The sequence below is a fragment of the Panthera tigris genome, chromosome A3, assembly GCF_018350195.1.
Source record: "Panthera tigris isolate Pti1 chromosome A3, P.tigris_Pti1_mat1.1, whole genome shotgun sequence".
Taxonomy (NCBI): Eukaryota; Metazoa; Chordata; class Mammalia; order Carnivora; family Felidae; genus Panthera; species Panthera tigris.
In genome coordinates this window covers 112,677,115-112,691,236 of record NC_056662.1, presented here as the reverse complement: position 1 = coordinate 112,691,236, position 14,122 = coordinate 112,677,115, and the positions used below count along the sequence as shown (strand labels likewise).

At 42.6% G+C, this 14,122-nt stretch overlaps 1 protein-coding gene across 7 annotated transcripts in view; it reads left to right on the top strand.

Annotated features, from left to right (window-relative positions):
• Nucleotides 1–14,122, top strand: part of LTBP1 (latent transforming growth factor beta binding protein 1) — a 398,718-nt gene that overhangs the window by 24,684 nt on the left and 359,912 nt on the right. For 3 of the 7 annotated variants that reach the window (XM_042982192.1, XM_042982191.1, XM_015537646.2), the window contains exon 1: nt 10,742–10,758. The exons of the other annotated variants lie outside the window; for them this stretch is intronic. The gene's annotated coding sequence lies outside the window, so the exon portion shown is untranslated. Of the gene's footprint in view, nt 1–10,741; nt 10,759–14,122 lie in introns of those variants that run through there. 7 annotated transcript variants of the gene reach the window in all.

The following is a 14,122-nucleotide window of genomic DNA, read 5'->3' as shown; positions in this document are numbered from 1 at the left end:
TCTCAAAATGGGGTTTCTGGGCTATCAGCATAAGTTTCACCTGAGAACTCGTTAGAAATGCAAACTTTGGGGCCCTACTCCAGACAAATGGAATTAGAAATGAGAGTGGTGGGTCTGGTAGTCTGTTTTAACAAGTCCTCCAGGTGATTTTAAAGTTTGAGAACCACGTGATCCTTGTCCTCAAGATGTGATCCATGGCCCAGCATCATTGGTGAGTCTGCTGGAAATCTGGGGCCCCAGGCTCTACCTTCACCAACCGAATCAAAATCTTCATTTTGATGAGATCTGTACATAGTCACATTTGAGAAGCCCTGCTCTGGATAGGGGTTTTCTTCCCTGATTGTGCATCATAATCCAAGAGGCCTTTAAAACATACCAATGCCCTATCCCCACCCAAGGCAGTTGAGGCAGAATCTGTGAGGTTGGGTGGGGCCTAGATATGTAGTTCATAAAATTTCTCAGGTGATTCTAATGGAGCAGCCACGGCCCACCATTGTGGTGGTGGCATTTCACTGGTGCCTAGTTGTCTGCAGTCCCGTTCTCATACTTAAGGGATAAGACTGAAAAGGAGTGAGGGCCCCAAGCATGCCTCCTTCCTGCTCCCAGAATGTGACTGGACATCCAGGCTCTGGAAGTCAAGGCGCAGGGACTGGCCAAGAGGACTCCATGCCTGAAGAGATCAGGAAGGATAAGTTCTCTTGATATTTTCAGGTAAGAGCATGAGAGATTGAAAGAGATTGGGTGGGGGAGATGGATACACTATACCCTTTGGTGCGGGCTGAGGAAATAAGAGGGATGGAGTCTGTTCTCTGGCTTCAGGCTACAGGGCTTCTCACACCTGATGCACATACGAACCACCCTGACTCTGCAGATGCCTGGGCTCTGGAGAGCCAGTGTCACTAGGGCTTGGAAAGGGCCCAAAAATATGCAGGGTTAACAAGCTCCCCCAAATGATTCTGATATAAAACCTCAGGGCCCTCATCTGAGACACATACTGCTCAGAGGTTCTAATGGGCTGGTCATCAGGATTACCCGGAGAAACTGCAAAATACAGGTCCTCAGGGCTCATCCCCAGCTCTTCTAATTCAGTGGGTCCGGTGGGGCTCAGGAATCAGTGTGTTTAATAAGTAGACTCTGCCTTTCAGACTGCTCTCAGAAGCCCTCAGGTTTCTCCTGAAGTATGTCAGGGGCTGCCAAGGGGAAGAGGTGAGAGGAGAAGCAAGGTGAGGGAGGAGGGGTGCTCAAACACTCACCCCTGCTTTCTGTTTCATATACTTTCATTGTAAAATTGCATTTGAAGGGAGGATTTAACCTTCTATACAATTTTGAGAACAAGTCATAGCTGCCCATTGGTGCAGACTATTCTGAAGTTGGCAGTGTTATTACCTTTCAAGCCACAGGTCAGGACAGTATCTGTGCTTTATGACCACCCATCCTTCCTGTCACTTGACCTTCAATCCCTGAACTGCCTTGTACTTGGCCCGTGATGCTTACTATGCAGAATGTCCATGACCCTGGTGATATTATGGGATTGCCAGATTCTGCCTTTTGCCCCAAGTACCATACTACTTGGCAGCTAATGGAATGCTGGTCACCCCAGAGATGCCTTTTGCACAGCTCATGGTACCTTAAGACAAGTGACTCTCAAATATGGCTGTGGCTCTCAAACTTTTTCATGCATCAGAATCACCTGGAGTGCCTGGTAGAGCAGATTGTTGGGTTCCACATGTCTGAGGCAGGGCATGAGAGCTTGTATTTCTAGTAAGATCCCAGGTGATGTATGCCACTAAGTCCATGGACCACACTTATAGCCCTTGCCTAAGGTTATATAATGTTGATACAGGTGGGGTCTAATTCTCCTGCTACATGTATTTTTTCATTGGGTTGTCCTTCCTTTGGTGTTAAAATATGAGGAGAGGAAATGTCTTGCCTAAAGAGTAACCAGTAAGTGGAATGAAGAACTCAGTGTAAATTAGGATCTGGCTCAGTCCCGTATGTACTCAGTAGGTTTGACTGGGCTCAGCCACCAAGCTGACAACAGTCTACTTCATGGTTTCTGCGAAAGTGCACTGCACCGTGTGTTCCCTTGCCACTCGTCATGTAGACTTTGCTAGAAGCGGTTGAGGCAGTGACACGGATCTGGTGATAGCTTCGTGTCGCCCAGGGCTTGGTCAGGTGACTGTGTGGCAGAATGCCACCGAACACTGGTTATCAGAAATGCAGATATTTTCTCCTCCCTGAAATAAGTAGTGAAAGGAAAAAAGTGTCTTGTATTAATGGTCTTTTTAAGGCGTTTCCTCCTACAGCCTCAGACGTTTGTGCAGAGCTGGGTATGGCGGTATGGCAGAGAGACGTGTCCTCCCAGTGGCTTGTGGTCCCTGCCATCTGGTCAGAGGTTGTCATCAGTCACAGGTGGGAAATCCCCCTCGGTCGTTGAATGGTTTGACCAGGCAAATGACTATAATTGTTATGTAAAAAAAGAAATAGCCCTTCAGCTTTTTAACCATGTAGTGATACAGCTGTGTGGTGGGATATATTTAATTTTAGTTTTCAACAGTGCACCTGGGTGACTCCACTAACTAGTCTTGAACAAATGCAAAGCTTTAGTTAATAAGGTAATTACATTTGTGCAGGTGATAGGGCAGGCATCTGTGAGTGGTGAATAGAAAATGTGTGTGTTTAACGTTCAGCGGGGTGGAGTCAGCAAAACCACCTTCTCCTTTTCTGCCCTCCGAGGATGAGTCAGAGCTGTCTGGGAATTAGGATGAGTACTTCCAGCTGAATGGCGAACACAGCTGCCGATAGGCACTAGGTGGGGGTACCTGGAAGGGTAGGACCAGGCTCTCTTCTCCAGGTGCTCTTGTGGGTTTTCCCTCTTCATCTTGCCCACTGAAGGAAGTAGAGATAATTGAAAACAGAAAAAGAGATCCTGGGCATGACATTAAAAAAAAAAAAACAACAAACCCAAACAAACACAAAACAGCCTTAGCACTGGCCCACTTGTAGGTCTGCCCTGTTCTCCACTTCAGAAACACCAGATTAGATTTTGTCCTTTCCTCCTAGAGTCACAATAGATAGAATAGTAAAAGCTAAGAATTTTGTTGGCTTCTTGGGTTCCAGACCCTGTGCTGGCTGCTTAACATTGAGGTGGCTTCTATATTTATAGTGGAGTTGCACTATTCATGTACTTGATGAGCTTGACTTGTTGCATGAACTTGGCAGAGGGAGAGAGATGGTGTTTAAATGAAGAAATGGAGACCTGTTCAAATGCAGAAAGACATTTTGAGAGACTGTATGTTGGCCATCATAAATAGATATGCAAGGGTGATTCTGACTATATGTGATTTTTATCTTAGGTACTCACTCCCGTCCTGGCTCATCCCCAAAAGATGAGACTTCTTTCTACTATCCCCATTTTACAGATGTTGAACTTGAAGCTTAAAAGGGTTAAGTAACTGGCTAAAGGTCATCTGGCTTGTAGGAGATGGAACTCAGATTTACACCAAGGGATTCTGACTCCAAAGCTCATGCTCTTCGATACTGAGACCTGCTATAACCTGCTATAACCAGCTGATGGAGAAACTTGAAACAGTGCCCACATGAGGAGTAGTGGCAGGAATGAGTATATGGAGTCAGGAGGAAGGAGTTCACAGGCAGTATGGTAGAGCTTTCTTCAAATACTGGGGAAGGAGGAGTCAATGAATGGAAGCTACGGGAAGATAGGTTTTAAATCAATATGAGGAAAAGTCTTTGTAAGATAGAATGTACAAAGAAGCCCTGGGATGTTGGCAGGGTGGAGATCTTTATTGGAGGTGCTTGACTTAGGCAGAGAGATTGTAGGGGAATTTTAATCCTTGGATGAAGTTCCCCCTTACTCTGAGAGTCTATGACTTAAACTGGCCCAGCTGTAGCCAAAGCTTATCTGTTGTCATAGATTTCCTTGAGCTTTATAAATTGTTTAAGGGAATTGCCTTATATGGGGATGGAGATTTTGTTTTACACAACTTTATTGAGATGTAATATACCATATAGTCCACCCATTTGAAGTATCCAATTCAATGTTTTTTTGTTTTTTATTTATTACATTATTTATAAAATGGTGATAAAATATAACACAATTTGTGAAATAGTACTCAGTTGTGGCAATTATTATCAAGGACGATTTTTTTTTTTTTTTTTTTGTACCTGGTAACTTGGTCAGGCAAACATTAAAAGCTGGCTTTGTATTTATTTGATCCTATGCAATGCTTGAGAATGTGTAGATATGGAGGTCTATGCTGGACTTTTTCCCTGCTTTGTAGGATTCATGGGATTATTAATCACATCTGTGCTAGTTTTTACTAAGAAGACTTGATCACACAAGCACAGTTTTAAGCGTTCATGCAGGGTGATTGAGCATGGTCGAATTAACAGAAGCCCTGGAATGAGATAGGGTGACTCTTCTTAAGGAAGACTGTTTCTCCAGTGTATTTTTGCAAGACCAATTACCCAACTAGGGTTTTTGAACAAACATTTCATACTATGTGGTTTAAAACAAACATTTATTGACTCATGATTTTCCAGTCTGGTAGGGCTCAGTAGGGACAGTTTGTCTCTGTACCATGTAACATCAGCTTGGGTGGTTGCAAGTGGCTTTGCTTCCAAGATAGAATACTCACGTGGCTGGCAAGATGATGTTGGATGCTGGCTGTGGTGGTTGGGAGCTCAGCAGGGGCTGTTGGTTGGGGGCCTCAGTTCTCTTCCATATGGGTCTCTCCATGTGGTTGCTTGGGTTTCCCCATAAATGGTGGCTGGGTTCCAAGAGGGAAGAAATGTTGCTTCCTGACGTTTTTCATGCTTGGGCTCAGAGGTCTTAGAATGGTACTTCTGCATTTCTTTGATGGAACAGTCACAGACCCAGCTCAGATTTAAGGGGAGGAGCTGCGTTTGCTGCTGTGGCGGGATGGAATTATTGGGGACCCTCTGTAGAGACTATCATCAAGAACACAACAGTCTTTTTTTCTCTTCTTTTCCTCACGCCCACTCCACAGAAGCCTGCTGTTAATCGCAGTATGAGCTGGTGACGACCAATGGAAAGAAATCTAAGAAAAAGACAAAAAATGGGTACTAGGAATGCGCTATTTCTAGGGGGATTGTGGTTTAAGAATAAATGACTCCGTGGTCCATTTGTTAAACATGCAGTTGTGCGAAATTCAGGATTATTATATTTTTCATGGCTTTATTAAAATCTGACTCCAGAATTGTGGAAAATTGCCTTATTCTCATTCTGTTTTTCCAGAATTGATTAGAAAGTTTAGCAGTTCTACTTTTTAAGAAAACAAATGATTATTGATATAAGTTGGTTATTCATGGCGTATTTTGAACAATGAAAAGAATTACTTGGATTAAATCTTTAAAAACTTCTGTGACCATTTACTTTCTGAAAAACAAAAGCATTAAGAATTTGGGAAGAGTAACACCCAATTATCATCATGCACTTAATAAGTTTGTGTAGTGTTTTAGAAGGAAATAGAGCTGACAACTTCTAACAGAAAAATACTCCTTGCTTTTAATAATTATTTAAATGTCATTTTGTTTACTGATGATGCAGTTTTTACTTGAGATCAGAGGTTACCGTTTATAGAAGAGATTTTAGAGATCAATTACATTAAAAGACAATTTAAATGCATTTAGAAAGGTAGGCCTACTCTATGGGTAAAAGGAGCTGCTAGACTAATTTCTCCATTTGAAGGATGTTGCAAATGAGCATGCTCTTTAAGCAGTTTTTAATTTTATATATTAAGGTTTTGAAAAGAGAGCTTTGGGTATTCCTTTCAGCTGCTCGCTGAGCCGTTGGAGTCCATGGTTCCATTTCAGCTTCAATTCTAAAATACATCTATCCCATTTCACCATAAGAGAGCTAGTGGCCCGGGGACTGATTGTTTACAAAGAGCATTATCTTCCGTGCAGCTTCCTTCCATTGGGAGGAATGGCCTTGTGTTCACGGTGAGGCTTCAACTGTCGTTCTCTTCAGGGTGGGAGAGCCTAATGGTTGTGGTCTCTGTAGCAGGGACTATGTCCACAGCCTGTCAAATGTCTGTGTTCTGCAGTGACGCTCAGGCATTAGTGACATTCGCGAGCGTTTTTATTTTAGCAGGGAGAGGCTCTGGGCATGGCTTGGAGTATGTGTCCTCCTGGGTGTTCCCATCCTGGTCACATAATCCTCTCAATTTACCTTCAGGAATGCTGTCAAAATAAATGGTAATGCTGAAAGGCTCGGTGTCACTCATGTAGCTATTATTTTGTATTCACTTCAGAAAATCGGTTTGTAAATAGGAGAACGGTTATATAATATTTTAGCTTAATGATGCTGTTGCTGTGGCCACCGCAGCTTTACTCTGGATGATGAAGTGTGGGAAAGAAAGAAAACAAAGGTAGCTGCTTATTTTTAATTCAGTGGGAAAGGCTGTTTTCGGTAAATGTAAAATTCTAAGGGTAGGAATAAGATTATATCCCAGAGAGAAGATCTGCTTCTCAAAAGCTTTCTTAAAGGTTATTTTGGGGGCACATGTGGGATGAATTTGGTACATGGGGTAATAACAATAGCTGACACCTGTTTAGGGCTGCTCTGAACCAGGCTTGTTTTAAGTGGTTTGAATATAGTCATTAATCCCTAGAGAAACCCCTCCCCTCTTTGTTATCACTCCCATTTTACAGATAGGAAGACTGAGATGCAAAAAGGTAATAGAAATCTACCCAAAGACACACAGCTAGTTGCTGTCTGAGCTGGGGCTTGGTTTCGGTTGTCTGGCTTCAGTGGCCTCTTTATCACTGGGTGACACTCCCTAATCAGAGTAATGTTTTTTGTCTTAGTCTTTTCCCCCTTTATGTTGATCCAAGTTTCAGATACTCAGTTCCCAATTTGGCAGTTGTTTTGGCCTCATAAATCTTATTTTTTATTGCTCTGATATGCAAAAATCTTCTCTGGTTTAACATTTTTGGTTGATGAAAATAAAAAGTCAGCTTTTCAAACAGATTACACGTGTTAATAATAGTACGAGACACATTGCCCAATTGTAGTGTGCTAAGAATAAGTTTCAAAGTAAAAACGTAAGTTGCAATATAGTACAGTTATCATAAAGTCTAGTGTATGGTATTCTGTCTCACATATTGTTTAGATTGTAGAAATTACAGCCCTTAAAATTTTAAGCATGTTTAAACAAGCCCTTAAGTGAATTAACATTTCTTTTCAAATAAGTATTGTTGCTTTTTGCCATACAATAACAGGCCACTTTAGAAAATCTGGAAAGCGTAATGTGGTATAAACAAAAAATTAATGATGTACGTAATTTCACCAATCATAGGTAAATAATTCATGTTTGCATTTAGGTATAGTTTTCTTCCAGCCTTCATTCATGTGTTCATTCATTCAGCAATTGTTTATTGATTATCATCTGTAAGCCAGACTTTTTTTCTAGGCCCAGCTCCCTGTAGAGCTGATCTTTTAGTGGGAGGGCAGACAATGAATAGCTAAATGTCAGGTCAGGATGAATGCTCTGAAGAAACAGGCAGAGCATGGGAATAGAGGCCCAGAGGCTGCTGTGTTGGAGCATCTGATCACAAGGGAGACTGAGTGATGGGGAAAGGCAGCCTCTGTCTGGGGAAGAACGAACACAGGTGGGGAGCATCCGTGACTATCTGGGGAAGAACGAACTTTACAGGTGGGGTGCACCCAGGGCAAGTGGAAACGTGTGTGGGGACTAACAGGGAAGCCAGTGTGACGGGAGTGTGGTGCTTGAGGAGCTCTAGGAAATGATGTGGGAAAGGTGGCAGAGATGTGCAGACATAGAAAAATGGGCTTAGTATGAGTGAGATGGAAGTCTTGGAGGGTTTGGAGCAGAGGAGTCATGTGGCTGTCCTGGGGAGCACAGAGTGCAGGGGATAAGGTGGCCCGAGGAAGGGTTTGAGGGAAGGTGGTGAGAGATGGTTAGATTCAGGATGTGTTTCTTTTTTTTTTAATTTTTTTTTAACGTTTATTTATTTTTGAGACAGAGGGGAGGGTCAGAGAGAGGGAGACACAGAATCTGCAACAGGCTCCAGGCTCTGAGCTGTCAGCACAGAGCCTGACGCAGGGCTTGAACTCACGGACCGTGAAATCATGACCTGAGCCGAAGTCGGCCGCTTAACCAACTGAGCCACCCAGGCGCCCCTCAGGATGTATTTCAAGGCAGGGCTAACAGGACTTGAGATGGATTTGGATGTGTGGTATGAGAGAAAGAGAAGAGTCACGTATGACAATTGCATGTTAGGGGTTGAAATACTACCCTGCCCCAATTCCTTTGTTGAAGTGCTAACCCCCCAGTTTCTCAGAATGTGACCTTCTTTGAGAAAATTGTCATTGGACGTCATACTGGAGTGCAGGGGGGTGGCTAATCCAGTGGAACTGGTGTCCTTAGGAAACACACAGACAGACATAGAGGGGGGAGGCATGAGGACCCAGAGAGGGATAGCAGCTTCTACAAGCCAGGGAACGCCTGACGCCACCAGGAGCTAGGGGAATGAAATGGGACAGATTCTCTCACATCACTCAAGAAACCAACCCCTCCACCACCTTGATTTCAGACTGCCTGTCTCCAGAACTGTGAGACGATGACTTTCTGTTGTTCAAGGCATCTGATTTGTGGTAGTTTGTGAGGGCAGCCCCAGCAAACTAATACACGCGGTGAGCCACTTGGCGAATGGCGCTGCCTTCTAAGGAGATGAATGCTAAGGAAGATCCTGATGTGGAGTTTGGGGTGGGGGGAGGGGAATCGAGCTATGCTAAATTTCAGAAGTCTGTTTGATCTCCATGTGGAGCTATTCTTGAGGCAGTTGAACATGGAAATCTGGAGTTCATGTAGGAGGATGAAGCGTAGGTCTAACTTTGGGCACAGTCTCCGTGGAAATCAAAGCCTTAGGACTGGATGAGATCACCAGGAGAAGGGTCCAAGGACCAAGCAAGCCTTGGAAACTTTCAACAGAGGTCAAGAAAGGAAGGAAGAGACAAAGGGAGACATAGAGGGGCTGGTGGCATGTGACATCTTAGCTAAGGAAGACGGTGATGAGGAAGAAGAAACTGATCAACTATGGTCACTGCTGTTCTTGGCCAAGAAAAGGAGAAGGCCCCTAGCCTGGTAGCCCAGAGGTCACAGTTGACTCTGACAGGATCCAATTCAGTGGACAGATAGAGGGGCGAAGCTGATTGGAGCGAGTTCTAGGGCGATGAGGAGCTTTTTATGTATTTTTCATTTGGCCTAGCATCATTAGCATTATTCCATATCATTAAAAAGGTCTTGGAAACCTTGTTTTTAATGACTTACCACATTCCGTGACTTTTATCCATTTGTTGTTTTATGGATAGGATGTTTCTGTTTTTTGCTACTGTATTGCTTGTAGTCCTGCCGTGGATCTGTTTGGGTATTGCATTTCCTAGGTTAGGAATGATAAAACTGGGGCGCCTGGGTGGCTCAGTCGGTTGAGCGTCTGACTTCAGCTCAGGTCATGATCTCACAGCTTGTGAGTTCGAGCCCCGTGTCGGGCTCTGTGCTGACAGCTCAGAGCCTGGAGCCTGTTTCAGATTCTGTGTCTTCCTCTCTCTGTCCCAACCCACTCGCATTCTGTCTCTGTCTCTCTCAAAAGTAAATAAACATTAAAAAAAAAAAAAGGAATGATAAAACAGACATGAGTGTTTCTAAGTCTTAATCCTAAAATATGGCCGACTGTGGTAAAGAAAGTCTGTACCCGCAGACAGTCTTGCTGGCAGTGTAGGAGCTAGCCTGTCTCACTGCACACCTCTCTTCTGCCTCTTACTGAATTGATGAGAACCTCTAGAGCAGCATCAAGTTACACTGGTGACGATGGACCTCGGTGTTGTGTTCCTCATCTACAGGATAAGGTCTTTGCTGGTCCCATTCAATTGTACTGATTGGCATGCTGGACACATACATTTAAGAATATGTTGTAATTCCTTCCTCACCCCGCTGAACTTATTATCTCTGACGAAAAGCCCTTCCTGAGTTAGTAGAGTCCATTTGCATTTTGCTTTTTTAAAATGTTTATTTGTTTTGAGAGAGTGTGCACGAGCCCGCATACAAGCGGGGGAGGGGCATAAAAAGAGGGGGACAGAGAATCCCAAGCAGGCTCCATGCTGTCCGTGCAGAGCATGACTCAGGGCTGCGTCTCACAATTATGAGATCTTGACCCGAGTTGAAGTCGAGTTGTACGCTCAACCGATTGAGCCACCCAGGCATCCTGCGTTTTGCTTCTTAATGGCTTTGTGGCCAGGTTTCATTGCTAACATTTGGCCCCACCCTCCAGGTCCAGGCCTCTGTGTTACTTATTTCTCTCAGCTTTCAGGTCTGATCCTAACTTCATGATCTCAGGGAAGTCTTTCCTAATAACCTAAATCCCATATGGGCTGGCCCCCACTGTGCACCATGCTCTTTCCACAATGCTTATAATAATAATCACTGTTCCTGTCAGTCTTCTGTCTGGGCAATGAGTCTCATGGGGCACAGATGGCATTTTCTTGTGTGCAGTCCTAGTCACAGGGCATATGACAGTGCCTGGTGCAAAATAATGCAGAAATTGTTACTCAGTATTTGTTTCAGTGAAAGACCAAAGTGCAGGTCAAACTTGGCAACGGGCCCAAGGGCACACAGCAAGGGCGTGGGGTTGGGGTGGTCCGGACTCAGATCAGTGTGACTCCAGAGCCAAGCTTCATCTGCTTTCCATCAGTAGGTGAGCTTGGGCAGGCGGATTTCATTGGTCCTCAAGGAAACAAACCATTCTAAGAATTCTTTGTATCCTTTGTAGTCCCTTGGATATGATAAATCAAAATATTTGTCATTTACCCATTGAGGACCCCTCATTTCTCATGCCTTCTATGCCTTTGTTCTAGCACATAACGGTACAATGACTTCTTTTTTTTTTTTAATGTCTTTCCTCCTGGACTCTGATCTCCTTGAGAGCAGGAGGTTTGTTTCCTCCATCTTTTTATCCAGTTTTTAGCATAATATTAGCATAGAAGGGGGGAGGTCTTACTGTGTGAATGAGTGAAAAAGATAATATGATAGGATTAAAACACATTATAGATTTATTATTTAGAAATAGATGGTCTTCCAGTGAACCTAAAGGTGTCAATTATAATCGTACTCTGTATGTGCATAATAGTTTCATCTGTAAAACCAAAGATTTGTCGCAAACTTGTATTTATCATACATACGTGCTAGCATTAGTGCACAAAATAAAATTATACTATTAGAGAAGGTGATTGATAACTAACAAAACCCTGTTTTAATTCACATGAACAGTATTAACATTTAAAAAAACTTAGTGTCACATTACAATTCTAATTTTGAATGGTTGTAATACTGTACTTGACTCAACCTGGATGCTTCTTTTGAATTTTTCGTTAGCATACATAACACGGCTGTGGACAGCTGACATATGTATGTGCATAGTGATTTCCTTCTTTGACTACTGTTAGAATAAATTTCTAGAAATGAGGCTACTGAAATATTTGGAACATGGTGTTAAACTGCTTTTTAAAAGGCTTGTGCCATTTTATTACCACCTTTGTGGTACTTTGTATTAATACTTTTATGTGACTTCTAGCCAAATATTGTATCTCCTTGTTTTAGTTGGCATTTATTTATTTTTTTAAGTTCATTTATTTACGTTTGAGAGAGGCAGAGAGAGGCAGAGAGGGAGAGAGAGAATCCCAAGCAGACTCCATGTTGTCAGCGCAGAGCCTGATGTGGGACTCGAACTTCCTGAACAGTGACCTGAGCCAAAATCAGAGACGGATGCTTGACCAACTGAGCCACCCGAAAGCCCCTAGTTTGCATTTCTTTTGATGACTTGATTAATTTGGATATTACCCCACAAGTTTTTTTACTAATTGCATTTTCTTCTGTTTTATTGTCTATTTTTGTCCTTTTTTTTTTTTCTTCAGTTTTTGGCTTTAACTTGTTAAAGACTTTTATTCTTTCTATATAATAGCATTTTCTGAAAATATTTTTCTGGTTTTTCTCTTCCTTTTGCTATTTTTAATTAAATGTTTATATAGTCTAAACTGTAGATCTTTAACTTTGTTTTCTTTTCTTTTCTCACGGACTTAAAAAAAAAAAAAGTTAAGAAATGTTAATAAAACGACAGTAATAAGACCAGAAACAGAACCCAGAAAAACTGCTGGTGGTTTTTCATTACATGACTTACGACTTAATTATGTTCTATTCCATGAGTGATTTCACAGTTATTGATGGCATTGGGAGGAGTGTGTTTGGCCTCAGTTGACGACCTATTTTAAATTAAATCACATAGTAACAAGCTACTCCTGCTGAGCTCAGGCTTCCAGAACCTCAACCTTGCAGAACACAGCTCCTGGGGAATTAGGCAGATGGCAGCTCCGTACTTGACACAAAGGCATTAAACTCCTGAAAAAAGCCAGGAAATTCCACACACAACCTTTGTGACTTGCATTCCACATAATTGGTGCAGACTGTCTGCACAACCATCTGACTATCTGCTTGGTTAAGTTGTCACTTGGGATCGGGGGTAGATTACAAAGGCAAACCGGGTAGGAGAGAGTGGGGAGAAAGCCTATGCTACTTGATAGCCTGATTTGGAGAGAGAACATGAACACACACACACACACACACACCCAGCCCTAAAGTATTTCACGTGGCTTTTCCTAACGATCAACCCCCCTAAGGGTTACTATATGTGTTGGTGCTTGGTTCACCTGTGTACAAAATTCGGTGATGTGGAATTCTTCATTATTGCATAAGGCTGGATAGAAAAGGCATGGGGATGCTATGCTAATATTTTTTGCTCATTAGGGATTTTGGAGGAAGCTGACCTGGAGACATTTGCGAGGCAAGCCCAGCATTTATTTGGGTTTGGTACAAGGAGCAGACAGAGTTAGACCAAGATGTGTGACCTCATGCTATGTTTCTTGTGATCTGATATCACTTAGTGTTATTGAATAACTTCAAAGGGCAGCTGGGAATTACTGTGAAGACACACACAGCAAAGCCATTTCTCACCTGCTGTCTCTGATCACAGAAGACACAGTTAGACTCACATTTCTCCGCGGGACACATGTGGTCGACATGCTACAACTTGTTTGGAGAGAAAAGCAAGGGGCAGAGATAGTCACACTGTTGGCCCTGTGTGGGCTGGGATGGGTTTTAAATATAACTAAGAGTTACTTTTTTAGAATTAAAAGCAATAGAGGCTGAGCTTCAGGGCATGGGTTACTTCCTAAAAATACAATCACCAAACTTTTAAAGAACTTAAGGATCAGCTTGTCAACTGGAGTTGGATTCAAATATGGAAGAAATCAGAGAGTATTTGTTTGGGGTGAAATCTGAGAATTTGTTTCAAATGATGAAAGGGGTTTTTCAGAAGACCGACCTGGCAGCCAGGACAGAGTAGGATTTCTCTGTGTATCCTACTCACCCACGTCTTGACGTCGGCTTTCTGCAAGCTCAGGGTTTGTGGACTGAGTTCATCCTGGTCATGGTGGTGCTTTCTGACACTGACCTGCCTCATACCTGTTAGAACCACCTGTTGGCACCACTGTGATTAAGGAACATGTTTTAGCTGCCTTCAATTCTCAATTGCCTTTGCGGGATTGCTTTTAAAAATTAGTTCGATTTTGAAAAAATAGAAAAATACACGGAAAAGTACAAAGGGTGGAGTAGTAAATCCCTGTGTAGGTACTGTGCACAGCTGAGCTGAGTAGCCTTGTTGTCTGTCTCCTGCCCATCTGTCTTCTAAGGAAAAAAAAAAAAAGGGCCAGTAAAGTGATTTATTTTCTTCTCTTACAGTGTTCTACTTCTTTCCAAGAGGTGATCGCTGTTGTGAATTTCGTGTGAATGTGGTACATAATTTTTTATGCTTTTGTTGATTTCATAGGTCTGTTAAAAATGACTGGCATTGTTTTATATGTTTAAAAGATTACACGGACAGTTATTACAATCATACAAAAAACAGTATTCCAAAGTATCATCATGTAATTTACTTTTTCAGTGAATGTTATTTTCATGATCCCTCCATGGAGCTAGATGCAGATGTGGGTCATGATTTTAACTGCTGT